Below are 23174 nucleotides of genomic sequence, written 5' to 3'. Positions count from 1 at the left end.
CTTTCCCCGTCTCTCTCTCTGTCCAGCTCCCTCTCTCGAATCTTCAATTCCTCCCTGTCGCTGCAGAAGCCTGTCGGGACTTTTTCCCCTGCCCGGCTTGCCTCTCCCTGTCTCGCGATTCCTCCCTCTCTGCCCTCTTAGCCGCGACCGTTTTTATATTCTCCGTCTCTCCCTCGGTCCGCCTCGAGATCCCGATTGTTTTTTAAAGCGACCGAATCGTCGAGGTTGGCAGAGACCTTTACGATTATCGGGTGGAACCGCGAACCTGGCGCTGGCAAGTCCCCCTCTGCCCCGCAGCCCGTCCCTTCCCTTCCGACGGCCTCTTTCTCCACCTCCCTCTGTCCGGCTCCCGGCCCCTCTTTTCCACTTCCGCCCTCTGTACCCTGTGGCTTTCCCCCTCTTCTTTCTCTCTCTGTCTCTGTTTGAGGAGGAGCAGCTGCCGCCCCAGCGTTCGCACCCCGTTCACGGTGTCGCGCGCACGCTTCTTCTCGGGCGCGCTTCCTCCTCCTCCTCCTCCGGGCTCGACCCGAGGCTTCCGGCAGCAGTCTCCGGGTGTCGGATTTTGTAAAATAATTAACGTAACTGAAAGGTGCAGCAGCGGGATCGGCCCGGGCGGGGCGCCTCCAAAGAGAGGGACCCCGAACAAAGAAATCCCGGGGCCGTTCCACGCTTGGGTCCCGGACACCCGCCCCTCGCGCGCTGTCCGCGCGTCCCTTAGTCCCGCGGTGACTTTTGGTCTGGGGTCTTCTACCGTCGTCTCGGATTCTTCTTCTGTATAGCTGTGGGCGGTGCGTTATTCCACAGGTGCTGCTGCGCCGATGCTCCGTACGTTCGCAGTAGCGGGTAGAGCGGAAGGCTCTGTGGCCAGGGAAGAGCGGCACGGACACGTTCCTGCTCGCTCCGTTGCACCGGAATTTCGACGGCTGGGTTCGGCCGCTAAATTGATGGCGCTACCGGAAGAAATTTCAGAAAAGTGAGTACTGTGCTTGTCTTTAATCTTTTAAAGTAATTTTTCTACGGGCGCCCGGTCAGTGGCTTAGATATTTGGTTTGCGGCGAAACAGACCCGGAACGTGGCTCCAAGTAGCGTTCCGATTCGCTGAAATTCCCCGTAGTCAGAGAGCAAGAATGGTGAATGTTGCTTGGCGGTTTGAAATCTCAGGCTTTCTCTGAAAGCTGACCTGCCAGAATGAGCCGAAAGCAGGCCGAACGCCAATAGGGATGCCGCAGAAAAGGTCCTCTTCTTGACAGGAGAAGAGCGTGGCGAAACGTCAGCGCCGTTTCCCGTAGGGCCTCCGACGTACCGGTTCGGCAAGCGTGGGCTTTGTGCGATTCCCTCGGGGACGATGGCGAACAAACCTTGTACGGCAGAGAGTATCTTAGCTTACTTTCCATCTCCTGCTCGGTTACTTGCAGAATATTTAATTTGGCGTCGCACGGACCCAGAGGGACGGGTCCCCAACTCATGCTGGTAGGGCAACCCCAGTACCAGCCGGTAAAATCGGAAAAGAGTACGACGTTTTGAAACGTTTGCCTTGCGAGGAGAAGGGCCGTCTCTCGTTAGGCAACTGAATTCTGCGACCGATTTCCACGCCTCACGCGCGTGCGTGCGCGCACACGCGCCCCCACCCCCCCCAACAGGCAGGCTTTGAAGGAGGCAGTCCCTAAGGCAACGCGATCTAAAACGTGGAAGTTTTTTTTTCTATTTTTAATAGTTTCTTACGGATAGGAGGCTCGTGTGAGCGTTTAGCCTGTCCTGTCCTTAATTCTGAACCCACTGGCTGGTGCAGAAGGACGGTCGTGTGACAAAACCAGCATGAAATTTGTCCCTGTGCCGGCTGCGTCCCGTGGTAAAGGAGTACATCTGTTATTCCTGCGTGAAAGATGTTTGATGAGCGTACCGCATCGTCAGAGCTGCTCTTGGTCTGCCTGCAAGCCGTGGGTTATGATTTAGAAATACGTTTGCCTACCGTTCCTTAACTGTGTGGTTTTGGTTTTTATTTTTTCAAAGAAAGGGTGGCTTTTTCGTCGATCTCTTTGTGAGAGTATCAAATCAGGCGGCGGTAAATACGTAGAAGCAGCTGGGCGTACTACGGCGTGTACCGGACAGCGTTGGCGTGCCGCTCTGCTAGCAGCGGAGAGCCAGATGAGGATGCCCGTGGTAAGTACTCGTTCTGCCTCCGGCTGAACGGAAAGATTCTCATGTTGAGGGTTCCTGGGCTTGTCTGTGTGATTAGCGTTACTTTTTTTTTTTTTTTTTTTTTTTTTTTAATATGAAACAGGGTCAGATAATTGTTGATGAGTGGGACTTTGCGTACTCCTTTAGGTAGTTTTTCGTACTGAACCTTAGATCGGTTACAAAACTTAATCTTTGTGCAGTTTACACGTTTTGTAGCAACTACAAAGACATTTATCCTGTAGGTAAGCTGAAAATAAAAATGCGGTTTCTCACCTGATTTTTCTTTCGGAGGAACGCTCGCCCCCAGCGGCTGGTTTTTTTTGCTAGTGTTGTCGGGGGGAAGGAACGGCGGCGCTTGCCTGGTTTCTTCCCCTAGCCAGGGACCTGAAACTTTGTTTTCCTCAGCTGTTTCACTAGAAATTTACAAGTGTCGGTGGTCAACAGTGGCAGAGAATTGGGTGGCGTTTTCAATTTCAAAGGGAAGGAACGTGTTGATGTTAATTCTGTTACCAAAAGCGAAGTACCAGCTGCTTCCTCTTTCTAGATCTTCTCTCCTTTCGCCGTCCTCCCCGAGGGGTAACGTGGCCACGCCGTATACCTTTTCTGCTCTGGTACCGTTCGTTTGATACGCAGGAGCGCTGTGAAATAAATAGAAGGGCTACGGACAGACATCTGCCATCGTTGCGGCTGCCTTAAATCGTGTATTTGTCCCTTTAGCCCGTCATTTCCTTTCCGCTCAGTTGAGTTACGTGCAGCGTTAGGTTCCGGTCGAGAGCGGTGCCGCCGAACAACGCTCTCGGAGCGTGCGCGGAGGAGGGCGACCGAGATGGCGAGAGGTCTCCGAGGCAAGACTTAGGGGGAGCGGCTGAGGTCACTCGGTTTGTTCAGCTTGGAGAAGGGAAGGCCGAGGGGTGACCTCATCGCAGTCTACACCTTCCTCGAGGGGGAGGCGCTGACCTCCGCTCTCTCCGGTGACCGGCACTAGGACCCGAGGAAACGGGACGAAGCTGCGTCAGGGCAAGTTCAGACCGGACGTTGGGAAAAGGCTTTTCACTGAGAGGGCGGTCGGTCAGTCACGGAACAGGCTCCCCAGGGAAGCGGTCGCAGCCACCGAGCCTGTCAGGAGTTCAAGGAGCATCTGAACGATGCTTTTAGTCGCACGGTTTAGTTTTAGGTAGTCCCGCGTGGAGCGGGGGCTTGGTCTCGGTGATCCGTATGGGTCCCTTCCAACTTGAGATACTCTATGATTCTGTGAAATCTTCTGGGTTAGAAACGACCTTATTGTAATAGAGAATTCGCTGAACGTGGCTTTGTGCAAGGACTGTCGTCTTAGAATATCTTTTTTTTTTTTCTTCCCTCCCCCCCCCCCAGATATGAGAAAAGCTCTGTCCAGAGATATGGAGACGAAATCAGTTGTACCTCACCCTGTGACACCGGAAGACATTGAGTAACTGTAAGCTGTGATGCTCAGTGAAATTACTAAGAGCGTTAAGTTTCCCGTGCCTTTGCTTTCACTCTCCCATTCTCTTGTCTTGCGGCACGTCGCATTTGTTGAGGCCGTGGAAGCGACACCGGGAGCGATGGGTTGTCAGAACCAGGTCCTCCTGCCTGTCGCTGGTTTTGCTTACCTTCGCCGTCTCTGTGTACCAGCCTGCATCTCTCTCTCTGTTCCTCAATCCCTGTCCTCTCTTCTCTGTCCTGCTTTGTTTCACTGCGTATGTCCCGTTCCCTGTCCCACCTTTATCCTTCCTTCCTTCTTCCTCGCCTTTTTCTTTGTCCTTTTGTCCTGCTCCCCGACCCTGTTTCTCGCTCCATCTGACCGTCCTTTTCCTGGCACCTTTGTGTCTCTGCTCCTTGCCCCCGTCTTTCTCTCCCCTCTGCCCAGTCCTCGTCTCCCTCTTTTGTCTCTCTGCCCCTCTGTCCTCCTTCTGCCTCTGCCCCTCTGTCCTGCTCCCTGCCCCTCTTGTTCTCACTCTGCCCCAGCGTCCCGCTCCCCGGTCCTCTTTCCCTCTGTTGCTCTCTCCTTTTATCTCTCCTTCTCCCTGCTCCCCAGCCCGGTTCTCTCACGCTCCCGCTTCCTTTTTTTATTCTCTGTTGCTCTGTCCTGCTCCCCGTGCCGCTGTCCCTCGCCGTACCTCTCGGTCCGGCTCCCTGCCCTTATTCTCTTTTCGTCCCTCGCCGTGGCGCTGCCCGCCCAGGGTCGTTTCTGCCTCTCTGTCCCGCTCCCCGTCCTGGTTTGTCGGTCGCCGTCCCGCTGCCTCTCTTCCTGCCGCTTCTTCCTCCCTCTCTGTCAGGCTCCCCGTCCCCGTCCTTCACTCGCCGTCCCTTTCCTTGCCTCGTGCTTTCTCGCTCGCCGCCGCCGCCCCCCCCCATCCAGCTGGCTGCCCCTTTTCTCCTCTCTTCTAGCGTCCTGCAGCTGGCTCCTCGGTTTTGGCGGCAGCCTGCACATAGCAGCCCAGCTCTCCAGCAGCCTGACGGACCGACCGTGTGTCTGTTCCACGCCGGACTGGCGAGCGTGGCTCTGGGTAGGACAGCCGAGGTGCCCCAGGGCCGGGCCCCGAGCCCCGGTGCGGAGTCTCTCCCGGAACCGGCTCTGTGTGTGACTGAATAAACGCTTGCGGTCTCTTTTGCCGTGCCGGCTGCGTTGGCGCTTCCTTTGCGGGGGGGGGCGAGGGGCCGTGATGGAGGGCAGGGGAGGAGGTGTGTGTGGGGGTATTAACGTATTCAACAAGGTCACATTGCTCGCATCCTCGGGATCCAAAAGTGATGCTTCTTGGCTCCGCCCCTGACCCATGCCAAACTCCGGCCCCCCCCCGCAAACTCCGCCCCCCCCGCAAACTCCGGCCCCCCCCGCAAACTCCGCCCCTCACGCACGCCAAGCCCCGCCCCTCATGGAAACTCCGCCCCCGGTGCAAACTCCGCCCTGATGCAAGCCAAGCCCCGCCCCTCAGGCAAACTCCGCCCTGATGCATGCCAAGCCCCCCCACGCAAACTCCGCCCCCACACAAACTCCGCCCCCGGTGCATGCCAAGCCCCGCCCTGATGCAAACTCCGCCCCTCATGCAAACTCCGCCCCGATGCATGCCAAGCCCCGCCCCGACGCAAACTCTGCCCCTCACGCAAACTCCGCCCCAATGCACGCCAAGCCCCGCCCCTCACGCAAACTCCGCCCCTCACGCAAACTCCGCCCCCGATGCACGCCAAGCCCCGCCCCGATGTAAACTCCGCCCCCGGTGCAAACTCCGCCCCTCACGCAAACCCCGCCCCTCACGCAAACTCCGCCCCCGGTGCAAACTCCGCCCCGACGCAAGCCAAGCCACGCCCCTCACGCAAACTCCGCCCCCGATGCATGCCAAACTCCGCCCCTCACGATAACTCCGCCCCTCACGCAAACTCCGCCCCCGACGCACGCTAAGCCCCGCCCCTCACGCAAACACCGCCCCCGATGCACGCCAAGCCCCGCCCCCGACGCAAACTCCGCCCCTCACGCAAACTCCGCCCCTCACGCAAACTCCGCCCCCGATGCAAACTCCGCCCCTCACGCAAACTCCGCCCCCGACGCACGCCAAGCCCCGCCCCCGACGCAAACTCCGCCCCTCACGCAAACTCCGCCCCTCACGCAAACTCCGCCCCCGATGCAAACTCCGCCCCTCACGCAAACTCCGCCCCGATGCACGCCAAGCCCCGCCCCCGACGCAAACTCCGCCCCTCACGCAAACTCCGCCCCTCACGCAAACTCCGCCCCTCACGCAAACCCCGCCCCTCACGCAAACTCCGCCCCCGACGCAAACTCCGCCCCTCACGCAAACTCCGCCCCCGACGCACGCCAAGCCCTCCCCTCACGCAAACTCCGCCCCCGATGCATGCCAAACTCCGCCCCTCACGATAACTCCGCCCCTCACGCAAACTCCGCCCCCGACGCACGCCAAGCCCCGCCCCTCATGCAAACTCCGCCCCTCACGCAAACTCCGCCCCTCACGCAAACCCCGCCCCTCACGCAAACACCGCCCCCGACGCAAGCCAAGCCCCGCCCCTGACGTAAACTCCGCCCCCGGCGCAAACTCCGCCCCGATGCAAGCCAAGCCCCGCCCCTCACGCAAACACCGCCCCCGATGCATGCCAAACTCCGCCCCTCACGATAACTCCGCCCCTCACGCAAACTCCGCCCCCGACGCACGCCAAACCCCGCCCCTCACGCAAACTCCGCCCCCGACGCAAACTCCGCCCCTCACGCAAACTCCGCCCCTCACGCAAACCCCGCCCCTCACGCAAACTCCGCCCCCGACGCAAACTCCGCCCCTCACGCAAACTCCGCCCCCGACGCACGCCAAGCCCCGCCCCTCACGCAAACTCCGCCCCCGACGCAAACTCCGCCCGCGACGCACGCCAAGCCCCGCCCCCGACGCAAACTCCGCCCCTCACGCAAACTCCGCCCCTCACGCAAACTCCGCCCCCGACGCACGCCAAGCCCCGCCCCCGACGCAAACTCCGCCCCTCACGCAAACTCCGCCCCCGACGCACGCCAAGCCCCGCCCCCGACGCAAACCCCGCCCCTCACGCAAACTCCGCCCCTCACGCAAACCCCGCCCCTCACGCAAACTCCGCCCCCGACGCACGCCAAGCCCCGCCCCCGACGCAAACTCCGCCCCTCACGCAAACTCCGCCCCCGACGCACGCCAAGCCCCGCCCCCGACGCAAACTCCGCCCCTCACGCAAACTCCGCCCCCGACGCACGCCAAGCCCCGCCCCCGACGCAAACTCCGCCCCTCACGCAAACTCCGCCCCTCACGCAAACCCCGCCCCTCACGCAAACTCCGCCCCCGACGCACACCAAGCCCCGCCCCTCACGCAGCGCACAGCGCATGCTCGCTCGGTCCTGCCGCCTAGCGACCAAATTTCGGTACTGCAGCGGCAGCGCCGCGCATGCGCAGTGCAGCGCCACGCCCCCTCCCCGGAACCGGCTGCCGGCAGCCGGTGTGCAGGAGCTGCTGTGAGCCGAGGGAGGAGCGGAGGCGCCGCCGGGCTGCGGCTGCACGGAGGGAGAAGGTGAGCGGGGCAGCGGGACGGACCGGCGGGTCCCGGGGAAAGCCCCGAGGAGGGCGGCGGCAGCGGTGCCGCCTCCGAGGAGAGGCGGGGGGGCGGCGGGGTCCGTGTCACAGAGGGGAGGGGGGCTGCCCGGAGCCGTGCGGCGGGTGGGGGGGGTGCGCGCCGTGTCGGAACCGGGCGGGGAGACCGTCCGGAGCCGCGCGGCGGGGGCTGCCCGGAGCCGGCGGGCGTCCGCGCCTTTCGGAGGTGGCTGAGGGGAGGCGGGGGCGGGGGGGGGGGCGCCAGCCCGGAGCCGCGCTGCGGAGCTCGGGGCTGCCGTCGCGGCTCGGCGGGGCTTTCGGGTGAGTCGGCTTTGGGGTGAGGGCACGGGACGGTGTCCCCGCAGGGTCAGGAAGCGTGGAAGGCTGCCTCCCGCGGCACGCCGGGAGTTGCAGTCTTGGGGCACGCGGCTGCTGGTCGGCCATATTGGCTCCCCGGAGCACGCCGGGAAGTGTAGTCTTACGGCACTCTAATGGCTGCCACGCGGCGCTTGCCGGTGCGTGCCGGGAGGCGTCGTTTTCGCGGACGTGGCTGCCGGACAGCCCGACTTGCTCTCGCAGGAGCGCGAGGTTGGGGTTTTTTTGCCGGTTTCGAGTGGTTTTCTGCAGGCTTCCAGCCGCTCCCGAGCAGCGGTGCGGCCGTGCTACGAGAGCGCGCGCGCGCGGTGAGGCGTTGCCCGGTGTCCCGAGACGAGCGCTACCGGTCGGACTCTCCGGAAGCCTGTCCGGCAGCCCCAGGCCGCCCCCGAGCCCTGGCGTGAAGGCGGCAAGCTGGCCCTCGCCTGTGCCGCTTTCTTCCTGAACAGGGGTGCTGGCGGCGGCGGCAGCGGCAGCAGCGCGGGGAAAGAGCGGCGTCTCCGGAAGCCCCTGCAGAAGGAGGAGGGTCTCCGGCCAGGGCCGACCTCCGGTAGTAACGGCCACTGCTTTTTCTTTCCCTCTCCCAGGCCGCGCTGAGGACGTGGTTGCCCGTCCCTCCCTTGGGGATGCCGTCGACTGCACCCGCCTCGCCTGTGCCTGGCCTGGCTCGCCTCGTGGCGTGGGGGCGAAAAGGGACAGGCGGCGGAGCGCTTACCGGCCGTGGACAGGAGCTGCCCTAAGGGAAGCTGGAATGGCCAGAGAAAGGTGAAGAAGAAGAAGAAGAAGAAGAAGAGATGGAAGGCTCTCCGGCCGGCAGCTGCCTCCCGCTGCAGGCAAGAGAGCGCCTGCCTCGCCGGGTGAGGAAAGATCCCTCGTTGCGCTCCGCGGCAGGTCAGGCTGCCGACGGGCACCGCAGGGTCGCCACGCGTAATCCAAAGCACGGTGCGGCCGCGTACCGAGGGAGGCAGGGAGGGAGGCAGGGAGGCAGGCTACTCATCTAGGCAGACTCGTCTCCTCGGAGCTGTAAGACACCCGTGTATTCTCTTAGGCGGAGGACAGCCGAGCGACCGGAGTGACAGCAAAGGAAAGGCGGAGAGCAGGGGAAAGAAGCGTCTGCGCTGGCAAGCTCTCCCGGCAGCGCCGAGAGCCAGAGCTGCGGTGAGTCCTGGGCCCGCGGGGCCCCATCGCCTCTCCTCTGCGTCGCGGGCCCTCCTCTGCCCCCCTCGCTTTCCCACCCCGCTGTGGGGTTTTTTGGTTTGCTTTCTGCTCCCCGCTATGTTCTTTTTCCATCTCGCTCTGACGGGCTGCCTGTCCCCACCTTTTTTAGGTCCTCGCTCTCTCTGCCCCGTAGCCCGTGGCTATTGTTTCCTTCTCTCTCTCCCTGTCTCTCTGTCCGGCCCCCAGCCACTGTTTCTGCATTCCTCCCCCTCGGTCCTGTAGCCCGTCGGTATTTCTGCCGTCTCTGGCTCTCTCTGTGCGGCTCCTCGTTCCTGTTGTTCGAGGTCTTCCTTCTCGGCTCCGTAGCGAGTCGTCGTGAGTCTCTCTCTTTCTCCGTCCCTCTTGAGCCTCTTCCCTGCCCCTCGTTTTGAAGGCCCGCCTCTCTGTCCCGGCACCCGTCGCTATGGTTCCTTTTTTCGGTCTGGCTCCGTCTCGCTCCCCGTCCCTGTTTTTCTAAAGTCTCCCCTCTCTGCCTCCTAGCCCGTCGGTACCTTTTTCTTTCCCCGTCGCGGTTCGTCTGGCTCCCTGTCCCTCTTTCTTCCTTCCTTCCTTCCTCCCTGTCTGCCCCGCAGCCCGTCCCTTCGTTCCTTTCTCCTTCCCTCTCTGTCCCTCTCCCGGTCCCCGGCATTAAACTCTGCTTCTCTGCCCGGTAGCTCGCCACCGTCTTACCTTTCCCCGTCTCTCTCTCTGTCCAGCTCCCTCTCTCGAATCTTCAATTCCTCCCTGTCGCTGCAGAAGCCTGTCGGGACTTTTTCCCCTGCCCGGCTTGCCTCTCCCTGTCTCGCGATTCCTCCCTCTCTGCCCTCTTAGCCGCGACCGTTTTTATATTCTCCGTCTCTCCCTCGGTCCGCCTCGAGATCCCGATTGTTTTTTAAAGCGACCGAATCGTCGAGGTTGGCAGAGACCTTTACGATTATCGGGTGGAACCGCGAACCTGGCGCTGGCAAGTCCCCCTCTGCCCCGCAGCCCGTCCCTTCCCTTCCGACGGCCTCTTTCTCCACCTCCCTCTGTCCGGCTCCCGGCCCCTCTTTTCCACTTCCGCCCTCTGTACCCTGTGGCTTTCCCCCTCTTCTTTCTCTCTCTGTCTCTGTTTGAGGAGGAGCAGCTGCCGCCCCAGCGTTCGCACCCCGTTCACGGTGTCGCGCGCACGCTTCTTCTCGGGCGCGCTTCCTCCTCCTCCTCCTCCGGGCTCGACCCGAGGCTTCCGGCAGCAGTCTCCGGGTGTCGGATTTTGTAAAATAATTAACGTAACTGAAAGGTGCAGCAGCGGGATCGGCCCGGGCGGGGCGCCTCCAAAGAGAGGGACCCCGAACAAAGAAATCCCGGGGCCGTTCCACGCTTGGGTCCCGGACACCCGCCCCTCGCGCGCTGTCCGCGCGTCCCTTAGTCCCGCGGTGACTTTTGGTCTGGGGTCTTCTACCGTCGTCTCGGATTCTTCTTCTGTATAGCTGTGGGCGGTGCGTTATTCCACAGGTGCTGCTGCGCCGATGCTCCGTACGTTCGCAGTAGCGGGTAGAGCGGAAGGCTCTGTGGCCAGGGAAGAGCGGCACGGACACGTTCCTGCTCGCTCCGTTGCACCGGAATTTCGACGGCTGGGTTCGGCCGCTAAATTGATGGCGCTACCGGAAGAAATTTCAGAAAAGTGAGTACTGTGCTTGTCTTTAATCTTTTAAAGTAATTTTTCTACGGGCGCCCGGTCAGTGGCTTAGATATTTGGTTTGCGGCGAAACAGACCCGGAACGTGGCTCCAAGTAGCGTTCCGATTCGCTGAAATTCCCCGTAGTCAGAGAGCAAGAATGGTGAATGTTGCTTGGCGGTTTGAAATCTCAGGCTTTCTCTGAAAGCTGACCTGCCAGAATGAGCCGAAAGCAGGCCGAACGCCAATAGGGATGCCGCAGAAAAGGTCCTCTTCTTGACAGGAGAAGAGCTTGGCGAAACGTCAGCGCCGTTTCCCGTAGGGCCTCCGACGTACCGGTTCGGCAAGCGTGGGCTTTGTGCGATTCCCTCGGGGACGATGGCGAACAAACCTTGTACGGCAGAGAGTATCTTAGCTTACTTTCCATCTCCTGCTCGGTTACTTGCAGAATATTTAATTTGGCGTCGCACGGACCCAGAGGGACGGGTCCCCAACTCATGCTGGTAGGGCAACCCCAGTACCAGCCGGTAAAATCGGAAAAGAGTACGACGTTTTGAAACGTTTGCCTTGCGAGGAGAAGGGCCGTCTCTCGTTAGGCAACTGAATTCTGCGACCGATTTCCACGCCTCACGCGCGTGCGTGCGCGCACACGCGCCCCCCCACCCCCCCCCCCAACAGGCAGGCTTTGAAGGAGGCAGTCCCTAAGGCAACGCGATCTAAAACGTGGAAGTTTTTTTTTCTATTTTTAATAGTTTCTTACGGATAGGAGGCTCGTGTGAGCGTTTAGCCTGTCCTGTCCTTAATTCTGAACCCACTGGCTGGTGCAGAAGGACGGTCGTGTGACAAAACCAGCATGAAATTTGTCCCTGTGCCGGCTGCGTCCCGTGGTAAAGGAGTACATCTGTTATTCCTGCGTGAAAGATGTTTGATGAGCGTACCGCATCGTCAGAGCTGCTCTTGGTCTGCCTGCAAGCCGTGGGTTATGATTTAGAAATACGTTCGCCTACCGTTCCTTAACTGTGTGGTTTTGGTTTTTATTTTTTCAAAGAAAGGGTGGCTTTTTCGTCGATCTCTTTGTGAGAGTATCAAATCAGGCGGCGGTAAATACGTAGAAGCAGCTGGGCGTACTACGGCGTGTACCGGACAGCGTTGGCGTGCCGCTCTGCTAGCAGCGGAGAGCCAGATGAGGATGCCCGTGGTAAGTACTCGTTCTGCCTCCGGCTGAACGGAAAGATTCTCATGTTGAGGGTTCCTGGGCTTGTCTGTGTGATTAGCGTTACTTTTTTTTTTTTTTTTTTTTTTTTTTTTAATATGAAACAGGGTCAGATAATTGTTGATGAGTGGGACTTTGCGTACTCCTTTAGGTAGTTTTTCGTACTGAACCTTAGATCGGTTACAAAACTTAATCTTTGTGCAGTTTACACGTTTTGTAGCAACTACAAAGACATTTATCCTGTAGGTAAGCTGAAAATAAAAATGCGGTTTCTCACCTGATTTTTCTTTCGGAGGAACGCTCGCCCCCAGCGGCTGGTTTTTTTTGCTAGTGTTGTCGGGGGGAAGGAACGGCGGCGCTTGCCTGGTTTCTTCCCCTAGCCAGGGACCTGAAACTTTGTTTTCCTCAGCTGTTTCACTAGAAATTTACAAGTGTCGGTGGTCAACAGTGGCAGAGAATTGGGTGGCGTTTTCAATTTCAAAGGGAAGGAACGTGTTGATGTTAATTCTGTTACCAAAAGCGAAGTACCAGCTGCTTCCTCTTTCTAGATCTTCTCTCCTTTCGCCGTCCTCCCCGAGGGGTAACGTGGCCACGCCGTATACCTTTTCTGCTCTGGTACCGTTCGTTTGATACGCAGGAGCGCTGTGAAATAAATAGAAGGGCTACGGACAGACATCTGCCATCGTTGCGGCTGCCTTAAATCGTGTATTTGTCCCTTTAGCCCGTCATTTCCTTTCCGCTCAGTTGAGTTACGTGCAGCGTTAGGTTCCGGTCGAGAGCGGTGCCGCCGAACAACGCTCTCGGAGCGTGCGCGGAGGAGGGCGACCGAGATGGCGAGAGGTCTCCGAGGCAAGACTTAGGGGGAGCGGCTGAGGTCACTCGGTTTGTTCAGCTTGGAGAAGGGAAGGCCGAGGGGTGACCTCATCGCAGTCTACACCTTCCTCGAGGGGGAGGCGCTGACCTCCGCTCTCTCCGGTGACCGGCACTAGGACCCGAGGAAACGGGACGAAGCTGCGTCAGGGCAAGTTCAGACCGGACGTTGGGAAAAGGCTTTTCACTGAGAGGGCGGTCGGTCAGTCACGGAACAGGCTCCCCAGGGAAGCGGTCGCAGCCACCGAGCCTGTCAGGAGTTCAAGGAGCATCTGAACGATGCTTTTAGTCGCACGGTTTAGTTTTAGGTAGTCCCGCGTGGAGCGGGGGCTTGGTCTCGGTGATCCGTATGGGTCCCTTCCAACTTGAGATACTCTATGATTCTGTGAAATCTTCTGGGTTAGAAACGACCTTATTGTAATAGAGAATTCGCTGAACGTGGCTTTGTGCAAGGACTGTCGTCTTAGAATATCTTTTTTTTTTTTTCTTCCCCCCCCCCCAGATATGAGAAAAGCTCTGTCCAGAGATATGGAGACGAAATCAGTTGTACCTCACCCTGTGACACCGGAAGACATTGAGTAACTGTAAGCTGTGATGCTCAGTGAAATTACTAAGAGCGTTAAGTTTCCCGTGCCTTTGCTTTCACTCTCCCATTCTCTTGTCTTGCGGCACGTCGCATTTGTTGAGGCCGTGGAAGCGACACCGGGAGCGATGGGTTGTCAGAACCAGGTCCTCCTGCCTGTCGCTGGTTTTGCTTACCTTCGCCGTCTCTGTGTACCAGCCTGCATCTCTCTCTCTGTTCCTCAATCCCTGTCCTCTCTTCTCTGTCCTGCTTTGTTTCACTGCGTATGTCCCGTTCCCTGTCCCACCTTTATCCTTCCTTCCTTCTTCCTCGCCTTTTTCTTTGTCCTTTTGTCCTGCTCCCCGACCCTGTTTCTCGCTCCATCTGACCGTCCTTTTCCTGGCACCTTTGTGTCTCTGCTCCTTGCCCCCGTCTTTCTCTCCCCTCTGCCCAGTCCTCGTCTCCCTCTTTTGTCTCTCTGCCCCTCTGTCCTCCTTCTGCCTCTGCCCCTCTGTCCTGCTCCCTGCCCCTCTTGTTCTCACTCTGCCCCAGCGTCCCGCTCCCCGGTCCTCTTTCCCTCTGTTGCTCTCTCCTTTTATCTCTCCTTCTCCCTGCTCCCCAGCCCGGTTCTCTCACGCTCCCGCTTCCTTTTTTTATTCTCTGTTGCTCTGTCCTGCTCCCCGTGCCGCTGTCCCTCGCCGTACCTCTCGGTCCGGCTCCCTGCCCTTATTCTCTTTTCCTCCCTCGCCGTGGCGCTGCCCGCCCAGGGTCGTTTCTGCCTCTCTGTCCCGCTCCCCGTCCTGGTTTGTCGGTCGCCGTCCCGCTGCCTCTCTTCCTGCCGCTTCTTCCTCCCTCTCTGTCAGGCTCCCCGTCCCCGTCCTTCACTCGCCGTCCCTTTCCTTGCCTCGTGCTTTCTCGCTCGCCGCCGCCGCCCCCCCCCATCCAGCTGGCTGCCCCTTTTCTCCTCTCTTCTAGCGTCCTGCAGCTGGCTCCTCGGTTTTGGCGGCAGCCTGCACATAGCAGCCCAGCTCTCCAGCAGCCTGACGGACCGACCGTGTGTCTGTTCCACGCCGGACTGGCGAGCGTGGCTCTGGGTAGGACAGCCGAGGTGCCCCAGGGCCGGGCCCCGAGCCCCGGTGCGGAGTCTCTCCCGGAACCGGCTCTGTGTGTGACTGAATAAACGCTTGCGGTCTCTTTTGCCGTGCCGGCTGCGTTGGCGCTTCCTTTGCGGGGGGGGGGCGAGGGGCCGTGATGGAGGGCAGGGGAGGAGGTGTGTGTGGGGGTATTAACGTATTCAACAAGGTCACATTGCTCGCATCCTCGGGATCCAAAAGTGATGCTTCTTGGCTCCGCCCCTGACCCATGCCAAACTCCGGCCCCCCCCCGCAAACTCCGCCCCCCCGCAAACTCCGGCCCCCCCCGCAAACTCCGCCCCTCACGCACGCCAAGCCCCGCCCCTCATGGAAACTCCGCCCCCGGTGCAAACTCCGCCCTGATGCAAGCCAAGCCCCGCCCCTCAGGCAAACTCCGCCTTGATGCATGCCAAGCCCCCCCACGCAAACTCCGCCCCCACACAAACTCCGCCCCCGGTGCATGCCAAGCCCCGCCCTGATGCAAACTCCGCCCCTCATGCAAACTCCGCCCCGATGCATGCCAAGCCCCGCCCCGACGCAAACTCTGCCCCTCACGCAAACTCCGCCCCAATGCACGCCAAGCCCTGCCCCTCACGCAAACTCCGCCCCTCACGCAAACTCCGCCCCCGATGCACGCCAAGCCCCGCCCCGATGTAAACTCCGCCCCCGGCGCAAACTCCGCCCCTCACGCAAACCCCGCCCCTCACGCAAACTCCGCCCCCGGTGCAAACTCCGCCCCGACGCAAGCCAAGCCACGCCCCTCACGCAAACTCCGCCCCCGATGCATGCCAAACTCCGCCCCTCACGATAACTCCGCCCCTCACGCAAACTCCGCCCCCGACGCACGCCAAGCCCCGCCCCTCACGCAAACACCGCCCCCGATGCACGCCAAGCCCCGCCCCCGACGCAAACTCCGCCCCTCACGCAAACTCCGCCCCTCACGCAAACTCCGCCCCCGATGCAAACTCCGCCCCTCACGCAAACTCCGCCCCCGACGCACGCCAAGCCCCGCCCCCGACGCAAACTCCGCCCCTCACGCAAACTCCGCCCCTCACGCAAACTCCGCCCCCGACGCAAACTCCGCCCCTCACGCAAACTCCGCCCCTCACGCAAACTCCGCCCCTCACGCAAACTCCGCCCCTCACGCAAACCCCGCCCATCACGCAAACTCCGCCCCCGACGCAAACTCCGCCCCTCACGCAAACTCCGCCCCCGACGCACGCCAAGCCCCGCCCCTCACGCAAACTCCGCCCCCGATGCACGCCAAACTCCGCCCCTCACGATAACCCCGCCCCTCACGCAAACACCGCCCCCGACGCAAGCCAAGCCCCGCCCCTCACGCAAACTCCGCCCCCGGCGCAAACTCCGCCCCTCACGCAAACCCCGCCCCTCAAGCAAACACCGCCCCCGACGCAAGCCAAGCCCCGCCCCCGACGCACGCCAAACTCCGCCCCGATGCACGCCAAGCTCCGCCCCTCACGCAAACACCGCCCCCGACGCAAACTCCGCCCCTCACGCAAACTCCGCCCCTCACGCAAACTCCGCCCCCGACGCACGCCAAACCCCGCCCCTCACGCAAACTCCGCCCCCCAAACCCCCCCCACCCCCCCCCCCCCCTCACGCCAAGCCCCGCCCCTCACGCAAACTCCGCCCCCACGCAAACTCCGCCCCTCACGCAAACTCCGCCCCGACGCACGCCAAGCCCCCGCCCCCGACGCAAACTCCGCCCCTCACGCAAACTCCGCCCCTCACGCAAACTCCGCCCCCGACGCACGCCAAGCCCCGCCCCTCACGCAAACTCCGCCCCCTCACGCAAACTCCGCCCCCGACGCACGCCAAGCCCCGCCCCCGACGCAAACCCCGCCCCTCACGCAAACTCCGCCCCTCACGCAAAACCCCGCCCCTCACGCAAACTCCGCCCCCGACGCAAGCCAAGCCCCGCCCCCGACGCAAACTCCGCCCCTCACGCAAACTCCGCCCCCGACGCACGCCAAGCCCCGCCCCCGACGCAAACCCCGCCCCTCACGCAAACTCCGCCCCTCACGCAAACCCCGCCCCTCACGCAAACTCCGCCCCCGACGCACGCCAAGCCCCGCCCCCGACGCAAACTCCGCCCCTCACGCAAACTCCGCCCCCGACGCACGCCAAGCCCCGCCCCCGACGCAAACTCCGCCCCTCACGCAAACTCCGCCCCCGACGCACGCAAACCCCGCCCCCGACGCAAACTCCGCCCCCGACGCACGCCAAACCCCGCCCCTCACGCAAACTCCGCCCCCGACGCACACCAAGCCCCGCCCCTCACGCAGCGCACAGCGCATGCTCGCTCGGTCCTGCCGCCTAGCGACCAAATTTCGGTACTGCAGCGGCAGCGCCGCGCATGCGCAGTGCAGCGCCACGCCCCCTCCCCGGAACCGGCTGCCGGCAGCCGGTGTGCAGGAGCTGCTGTGAGCCGAGGGAGGAGCGGAGGCGCCGCCGGGCTGCGGCTGCACGGAGGGAGAAGGTGAGCGGGGCAGCGGGACGGACCGGCGGGTCCCGGGGAAAGCCCCGAGGAGGGCGGCGGCAGCGGTGCCGCCTCCGAGGAGAGGCGGGGGGGCGGCGGGGTCCGTGTCACAGAGGGGAGGGGGGCTGCCCGGAGCCGTGCGGCGGGTGGGGGGGGTGCGCGCCGTGTCGGAACCGGGCGGGGAGACCGTCCGGAGCCGCGCGGCGGGGGCTGCCCGGAGCCGGCGGGCGTCCGCGCCTTTCGGAGGTGGCTGAGGGGAGGCGGGGGGGGGGGGGGGGCGCCAGCCCGGAGCCGCGCTGCGGAGCTCGGGGCTGCCGTCGCGGCTCGGCGGGGCTTTCGGGTGAGTCGGCTTTGGGGTGAGGGCACGGGACGGTGTCCCCGCAGGGTCAGGAAGCGTGGAAGGCTGCCTCCCGCGGCACGCCGGGAGTTGCAGTCTTGGGGCACGCGGCTGCTGGTCGGCCATATTGGCTCCCCGGAGCACGCCGGGAAGTGTAGTCTTACGGCACTCTAATGGCTGCCACGCGGCGCTTGCCGGTGCGTGCCGGGAGGCGTCGTTTTCGCGGACGTGGCTGCCGGACAGCCCGACTTGCTCTCGCAGGAGCGCGAGGTTGGGGTTTTTTTGCCGGTTTCGAGTGGTTTTCTGCAGGCTTCCAGCCGCTCCCGAGCAGCGGTGCGGCCGTGCTACGAGAGCGCGCGCGCGCGCGGTGAGGCGTTGCCCGGTGTCCCGAGACGAGCGCTACCGGTCGGACTCTCCGGAAGCCTGTCCGGCAGCCCCAGGCCGCCCCCGAGCCCTGGCGTGAAGGCGGCAAGCTGGCCCTCGCCTGTGCCGCTTTCTTCCTGAACAGGGGTGCTGGCGGCGGCGGCAGCGGCAGCAGCGCGGGGAAAGAGCGGTGTCTCTGGAAGCCCCTGCAGAAGGAGGAGGGTCTCCGGCCAGGGCCGACCTCCGGTAGTAACGGCCACTGCTTTTTCTTTCCCTCTCCCAGGCCGCGCTGAGGACGTGGTTGCCCGTCCCTCCCTTGGGGATGCCGTCGACTGCACCCGCCTCGCCTGTGCCTGGCCTGGCTCGCCTCGTGGCGTGGGGGCGAAAAGGGACAGGCGGCGGAGCGCTTACCGGCCGTGGACAGGAGCTGCCCTAAGGGAAGCTGGAATGGCCAGAGAAAGGTGAAGAAGAAGAAGAAGAAGAAGAAGAGATGGAAGGCTCTCCGGCCGGCAGCTGCCTCCCGCTGCAGGCAAGAGAGCGCCTGCCTCGCCGGGTGAGGAAAGATCCCTCGTTGCGCTCCGCGGCAGGTCAGGCTGCCGACGGGCACCGCAGGGTCGCCACGCGTAATCCAAAGCACGGTGCGGCCGCGTACCGAGGGAGGCAGGGAGGGAGGCAGGGAGGCAGGCTACTCATCTAGGCAGACTCGTCTCCTCGGAGCTGTAAGACACCCGTGTATTCTCTTAGGCGGAGGACAGCCGAGCGACCGGAGTGACAGCAAAGGAAAGGCGGAGAGCAGGGGAAAGAAGCGTCTGCGCTGGCAAGCTCTCCCGGCAGCGCCGAGAGCCAGAGCTGCGGTGAGTCCTGGGCCCGCGGGGCCCCATCGCCTCTCCTCTGCGTCGCGGGCCCTCCTCTGCCCCCCTCGCTTTCCCACCCCGCTGTGGGGTTTTTTGGTTTGCTTTCTGCTCCCCGCTATGTTCTTTTTCCATCTCGCTCTGACGGGCTGCCTGTCCCCACCTTTTTTAGGTCCTCGCTCTCTCTGCCCCGTAGCCCGTGGCTATTGTTTCCTTCTCTCTCTCCCTGTCTCTCTGTCCGGCCCCCAGCCACTGTTTCTGCATTCCTCCCCCTCGGTCCTGTAGCCCGTCGGTATTTCTGCCGTCTCTGGCTCTCTCTGTGCGGCTCCTCGTTCCTGTTGTTCGAGGTCTTCCTTCTCGGCTCCGTAGCGAGTCGTCGTGAGTCTCTCTCTTTCTCCGTCCCTCTTGAGCCTCTTCCCTGCCCCTCGTTTTGAAGGCCCGCCTCTCTGTCCCGGCACCCGTCGCTATGGTTCCTTTTTTCGGTCTGGCTCCGTCTCGCTCCCCGTCCCTGTTTTTCTAAAGTCTCCCCTCTCTGCCTCCTAGCCCGTCGGTACCTTTTTCTTTCCCCGTCGCGGTTCGTCTGGCTCCCTGTCCCTCTTTCTTCCTTCCTTCCTTCCTCCCTGTCTGCCCCGCAGCCCGTCCCTTCGTTCCTTTCTCCTTCCCTCTCTGTCCCTCTCCCGGTCCCCGGCATTAAACTCTGCTTCTCTGCCCGGTAGCTCGCCACCGTCTTACCTTTCCCCGTCTCTCTCTCTGTCCAGCTCCCTCTCTCGAATCTTCAATTCCTCCCTGTCGCTGCAGAAGCCTGTCGGGACTTTTTCCCCTGCCCGGCTTGCCTCTCCCTGTCTCGCGATTCCTCCCTCTCTGCCCTCTTAGCCGCGACCGTTTTTATATTCTCCGTCTCTCCCTCGGTCCGCCTCGAGATCCCGATTGTTTTTTAAAGCGACCGAATCGTCGAGGTTGGCAGAGACCTTTACGATTATCGGGTGGAACCGCGAACCTGGCGCTGGCAAGTCCCCCTCTGCCCCGCAGCCCGTCCCTTCCCTTCCGACGGCCTCTTTCTCCACCTCCCTCTGTCCGGCTCCCGGCCCCTCTTTTCCACTTCCGCCCTCTGTACCCTGTGGCTTTCCCCCTCTTCTTTCTCTCTCTGTCTCTGTTTGAGGAGGAGCAGCTGCCGCCCCAGCGTTCGCACCCCGTTCACGGTGTCGCGCGCACGCTTCTTCTCGGGCGCGCTTCCTCCTCCTCCTCCTCCGGGCTCGACCCGAGGCTTCCGGCAGCAGTCTCCGGGTGTCGGATTTTGTAAAATAATTAACGTAACTGAAAGGTGCAGCAGCGGGATCGGCCCGGGCGGGGCGCCTCCAAAGAGAGGGACCCCGAACAAAGAAATCCCGGGGCCGTTCCACGCTTGGGTCCCGGACACCCGCCCCTCGCGCGCTGTCCGCGCGTCCCTTAGTCCCGCGGTGACTTTTGGTCTGGGGTCTTCTACCGTCGTCTCGGATTCTTCTTCTGTATAGCTGTGGGCGGTGCGTTATTCCACAGGTGCTGCTGCGCCGATGCTCCGTACGTTCGCAGTAGCGGGTAGAGCGGAAGGCTCTGTGGCCAGGGAAGAGCGGCACGGACACGTTCCTGCTCGCTCCGTTGCACCGGAATTTCGACGGCTGGGTTCGGCCGCTAAATTGATGGCGCTACCGGAAGAAATTTCAGAAAAGTGAGTACTGTGCTTGTCTTTAATCTTTTAAAGTAATTTTTCTACGGGCGCCCGGTCAGTGGCTTAGATATTTGGTTTGCGGCGAAACAGACCCGGAACGTGGCTCCAAGTAGCGTTCCGATTCGCTGAAATTCCCCGTAGTCAGAGAGCAAGAATGGTGAATGTTGCTTGGCGGTTTGAAATCTCAGGCTTTCTCTGAAAGCTGACCTGCCAGAATGAGCCGAAAGCAGGCCGAACGCCAATAGGGACGCCGCAGAAAAGGTCCTCTTCTTGACAGGAGAAGAGCTTGGCGAAACGTCAGCGCCGTTTCCCGTAGGGCCTCCGACGTACCGGTTCGGCAAGCGTGGGCTTTGTGCGATTCCCTCGGGGACGATGGCGAACAAACCTTGTACGGCAGAGAGTATCTTAGCTTACTTTCCATCTCCTGCTCGGTTACTTGCAGAATATTTAATTTGGCGTCGCACGGACCCAGAGGGACGGGTCCCCAACTCATGCTGGTAGGGCAACCCCAGTACCAGCCGGTAAAATCGGAAAAGAGTACGACGTTTTGAAACGTTTGCCTTGCGAGGAGAAGGGCCGTCTCTCGTTAGGCAACTGAATTCTGCGACCGATTTCCACGCCTCACGCGCGTGCGTGCGCGCACACGCGCCCCCCCCCCCCCCCCCCAACAGGCAGGCTTTGAAGGAGGCAGTCCCTAAGGCAACGCGATCTAAAACGTGGAAGTTTTTTTTTCTATTTTTAATAGTTTCTTACGGATAGGAGGCTCGTGTGAGCGTTTAGCCTGTCCTGTCCTTAATTCTGAACCCACTGGCTGGTGCAGAAGGACGGTCGTGTGACAAAACCAGCATGAAATTTGTCCCTGTGCCGGCTGCGTCCCGTGGTAAAGGAGTACATCTGTTATTCCTGCGTGAAAGATGTTTGATGAGCGTACCGCATCGTCAGAGCTGCTCTTGGTCTGCCTGCAAGCCGTGGGTTATGATTTAGAAATACGTTCGCCTACCGTTCCTTAACTGTGTGGTTTTGGTTTTTATTTTTTCAAAGAAAGGGTGGCTTTTTCGTCGATCTCTTTGTGAGAGTATCAAATCAGGCGGCGGTAAATACGTAGAAGCAGCTGGGCGTACTACGGCGTGTACCGGACAGCGTTGGCGTGCCGCTCTGCTAGCAGCGGAGAGCCAGATGAGGATGCCCGTGGTAAGTACTCGTTCTGCCTCCGGCTGAACGGAAAGATTCTCATGTTGAGGGTTCCTGGGCTTGTCTGTGTGATTAGCGTTACTTTTTTTTTTTTTTTTTTTTTTTTTTTAATATGAAACAGGGTCAGATAATTGTTGATGAGTGGGACTTTGCGTACTCCTTTAGGTAGTTTTTCGTACTGAACCTTAGATCGGTTACAAAACTTAATCTTTGTGCAGTTTACACGTTTTGTAGCAACTACAAAGACATTTATCCTGTAGGTAAGCTGAAAATAAAAATGCGGTTTCTCACCTGATTTTTCTTTCGGAGGAACGCTCGCCCCCAGCGGCTGGTTTTTTTTGCTAGTGTTGTCGGGGGGAAGGAACGGCGGCGCTTGCCTGGTTTCTTCCCCTAGCCAGGGACCTGAAACTTTGTTTTCCTCAGCTGTTTCACTAGAAATTTACAAGTGTCGGTGGTCAACAGTGGCAGAGAATTGGGTGGCGTTTTCAATTTCAAAGGGAAGGAACGTGTTGATGTTAATTCTGTTACCAAAAGCGAAGTACCAGCTGCTTCCTCTTTCTAGATCTTCTCTCCTTTCGCCGTCCTCCCCGAGGGGTAACGTGGCCACGCCGTATACCTTTTCTGCTCTGGTACCGTTCGTTTGATACGCAGGAGCGCTGTGAAATAAATAGAAGGGCTACGGACAGACATCTGCCATCGTTGCGGCTGCCTTAAATCGTGTATTTGTCCCTTTAGCCCGTCATTTCCTTTCCGCTCAGTTGAGTTACGTGCAGCGTTAGGTTCCGGTCGAGAGCGGTGCCGCCGAACAACGCTCTCGGAGCGTGCGCGGAGGAGGGCGACCGAGATGGCGAGAGGTCTCCGAGGCAAGACTTAGGGGGAGCGGCTGAGGTCACTCGGTTTGTTCAGCTTGGAGAAGGGAAGGCCGAGGGGTGACCTCATCGCAGTCTACACCTTCCTCGAGGGGGAGGCGCTGACCTCCGCTCTCTCCGGTGACCGGCACTAGGACCCGAGGAAACGGGACGAAGCTGCGTCAGGGCAAGTTCAGACCGGACGTTGGGAAAAGGCTTTTCACTGAGAGGGCGGTCGGTCAGTCACGGAACAGGCTCCCCAGGGAAGCGGTCGCAGCCACCGAGCCTGTCAGGAGTTCAAGGAGCATCTGAACGATGCTTTTAGTCGCACGGTTTAGTTTTAGGTAGTCCCGCGTGGAGCGGGGGCTTGGTCTCGGTGATCCGTATGGGTCCCTTCCAACTTGAGATACTCTATGATTCTGTGAAATCTTCTGGGTTAGAAACGACCTTATTGTAATAGAGAATTCGCTGAACGTGGCTTTGTGCAAGGACTGTCGTCTTAGAATATCTTTTTTTTTTTTCTTCCCCCCCCCCCCCAGATATGAGAAAAGCTCTGTCCAGAGATATGGAGACGAAATCAGTTGTACCTCACCCTGTGACACCGGAAGACATTGAGTAACTGTAAGCTGTGATGCTCAGTGAAATTACTAAGAGCGTTAAGTTTCCCGTGCCTTTGCTTTCACTCTCCCATTCTCTTGTCTTGCGGCACGTCGCATTTGTTGAGGCCGTGGAAGCGACACCGGGAGCGATGGGTTGTCAGAACCAGGTCCTCCTGCCTGTCGCTGGTTTTGCTTACCTTCGCCGTCTCTGTGTACCAGCCTGCATCTCTCTCTCTGTTCCTCAATCCCTGTCCTCTCTTCTCTGTCCTGCTTTGTTTCACTGCGTATGTCCCGTTCCCTGTCCCACCTTTATCCTTCCTTCCTTCTTCCTCGCCTTTTTCTTTGTCCTTTTGTCCTGCTCCCCGACCCTGTTTCTCGCTCCATCTGACCGTCCTTTTCCTGGCACCTTTGTGTCTCTGCTCCTTGCCCCCGTCTTTCTCTCCCCTCTGCCCAGTCCTCGTCTCCCTCTTTTGTCTCTCTGCCCCTCTGTCCTCCTTCTGCCTCTGCCCCTCTGTCCTGCTCCCTGCCC

At 60.8% G+C, this 23174-nt stretch overlaps 3 long non-coding RNA genes across 3 annotated transcripts; all 3 read left to right on the top strand.

The window, feature by feature from the left end:
* Window positions 1–363: 363 nt before the first annotated feature.
* On the top strand, window positions 364–3832 carry LOC129200884 (uncharacterized). The gene is made up of 3 exons (XR_008575152.1): window positions 364–973; window positions 2011–2160; window positions 3550–3832. It is a non-coding gene; the product is annotated as an uncharacterized LOC129200884 (long non-coding RNA).
* Window positions 3833–8718: 4886 nt separating this feature from the next.
* Window positions 8719–13363, top strand: LOC129200882 (uncharacterized). The gene is made up of 4 exons (XR_008575150.1): window positions 8719–8777; window positions 10311–10479; window positions 11522–11671; window positions 13059–13363. It is a non-coding gene; the product is annotated as an uncharacterized LOC129200882 (long non-coding RNA).
* A 4883-nt stretch (window positions 13364–18246) lies between these two features.
* LOC129200883 (uncharacterized) lies at window positions 18247–22868 on the top strand. Its single transcript, XR_008575151.1, has 4 exons — window positions 18247–18305; window positions 19839–20007; window positions 21049–21198; window positions 22586–22868. It is a non-coding gene; the product is annotated as an uncharacterized LOC129200883 (long non-coding RNA).
* Window positions 22869–23174: the final 306 nt, after the last annotated feature.

Source organism: Grus americana, unplaced genomic scaffold (genome assembly GCF_028858705.1).
Source record: "Grus americana isolate bGruAme1 unplaced genomic scaffold, bGruAme1.mat scaffold_626, whole genome shotgun sequence".
Lineage (NCBI taxonomy): Eukaryota > Metazoa > Chordata > Aves > Gruiformes > Gruidae > Grus > Grus americana.
Note: the sequence above shows the minus strand (reverse complement) of the source record. Positions and strands in the feature narration are given on the sequence as shown.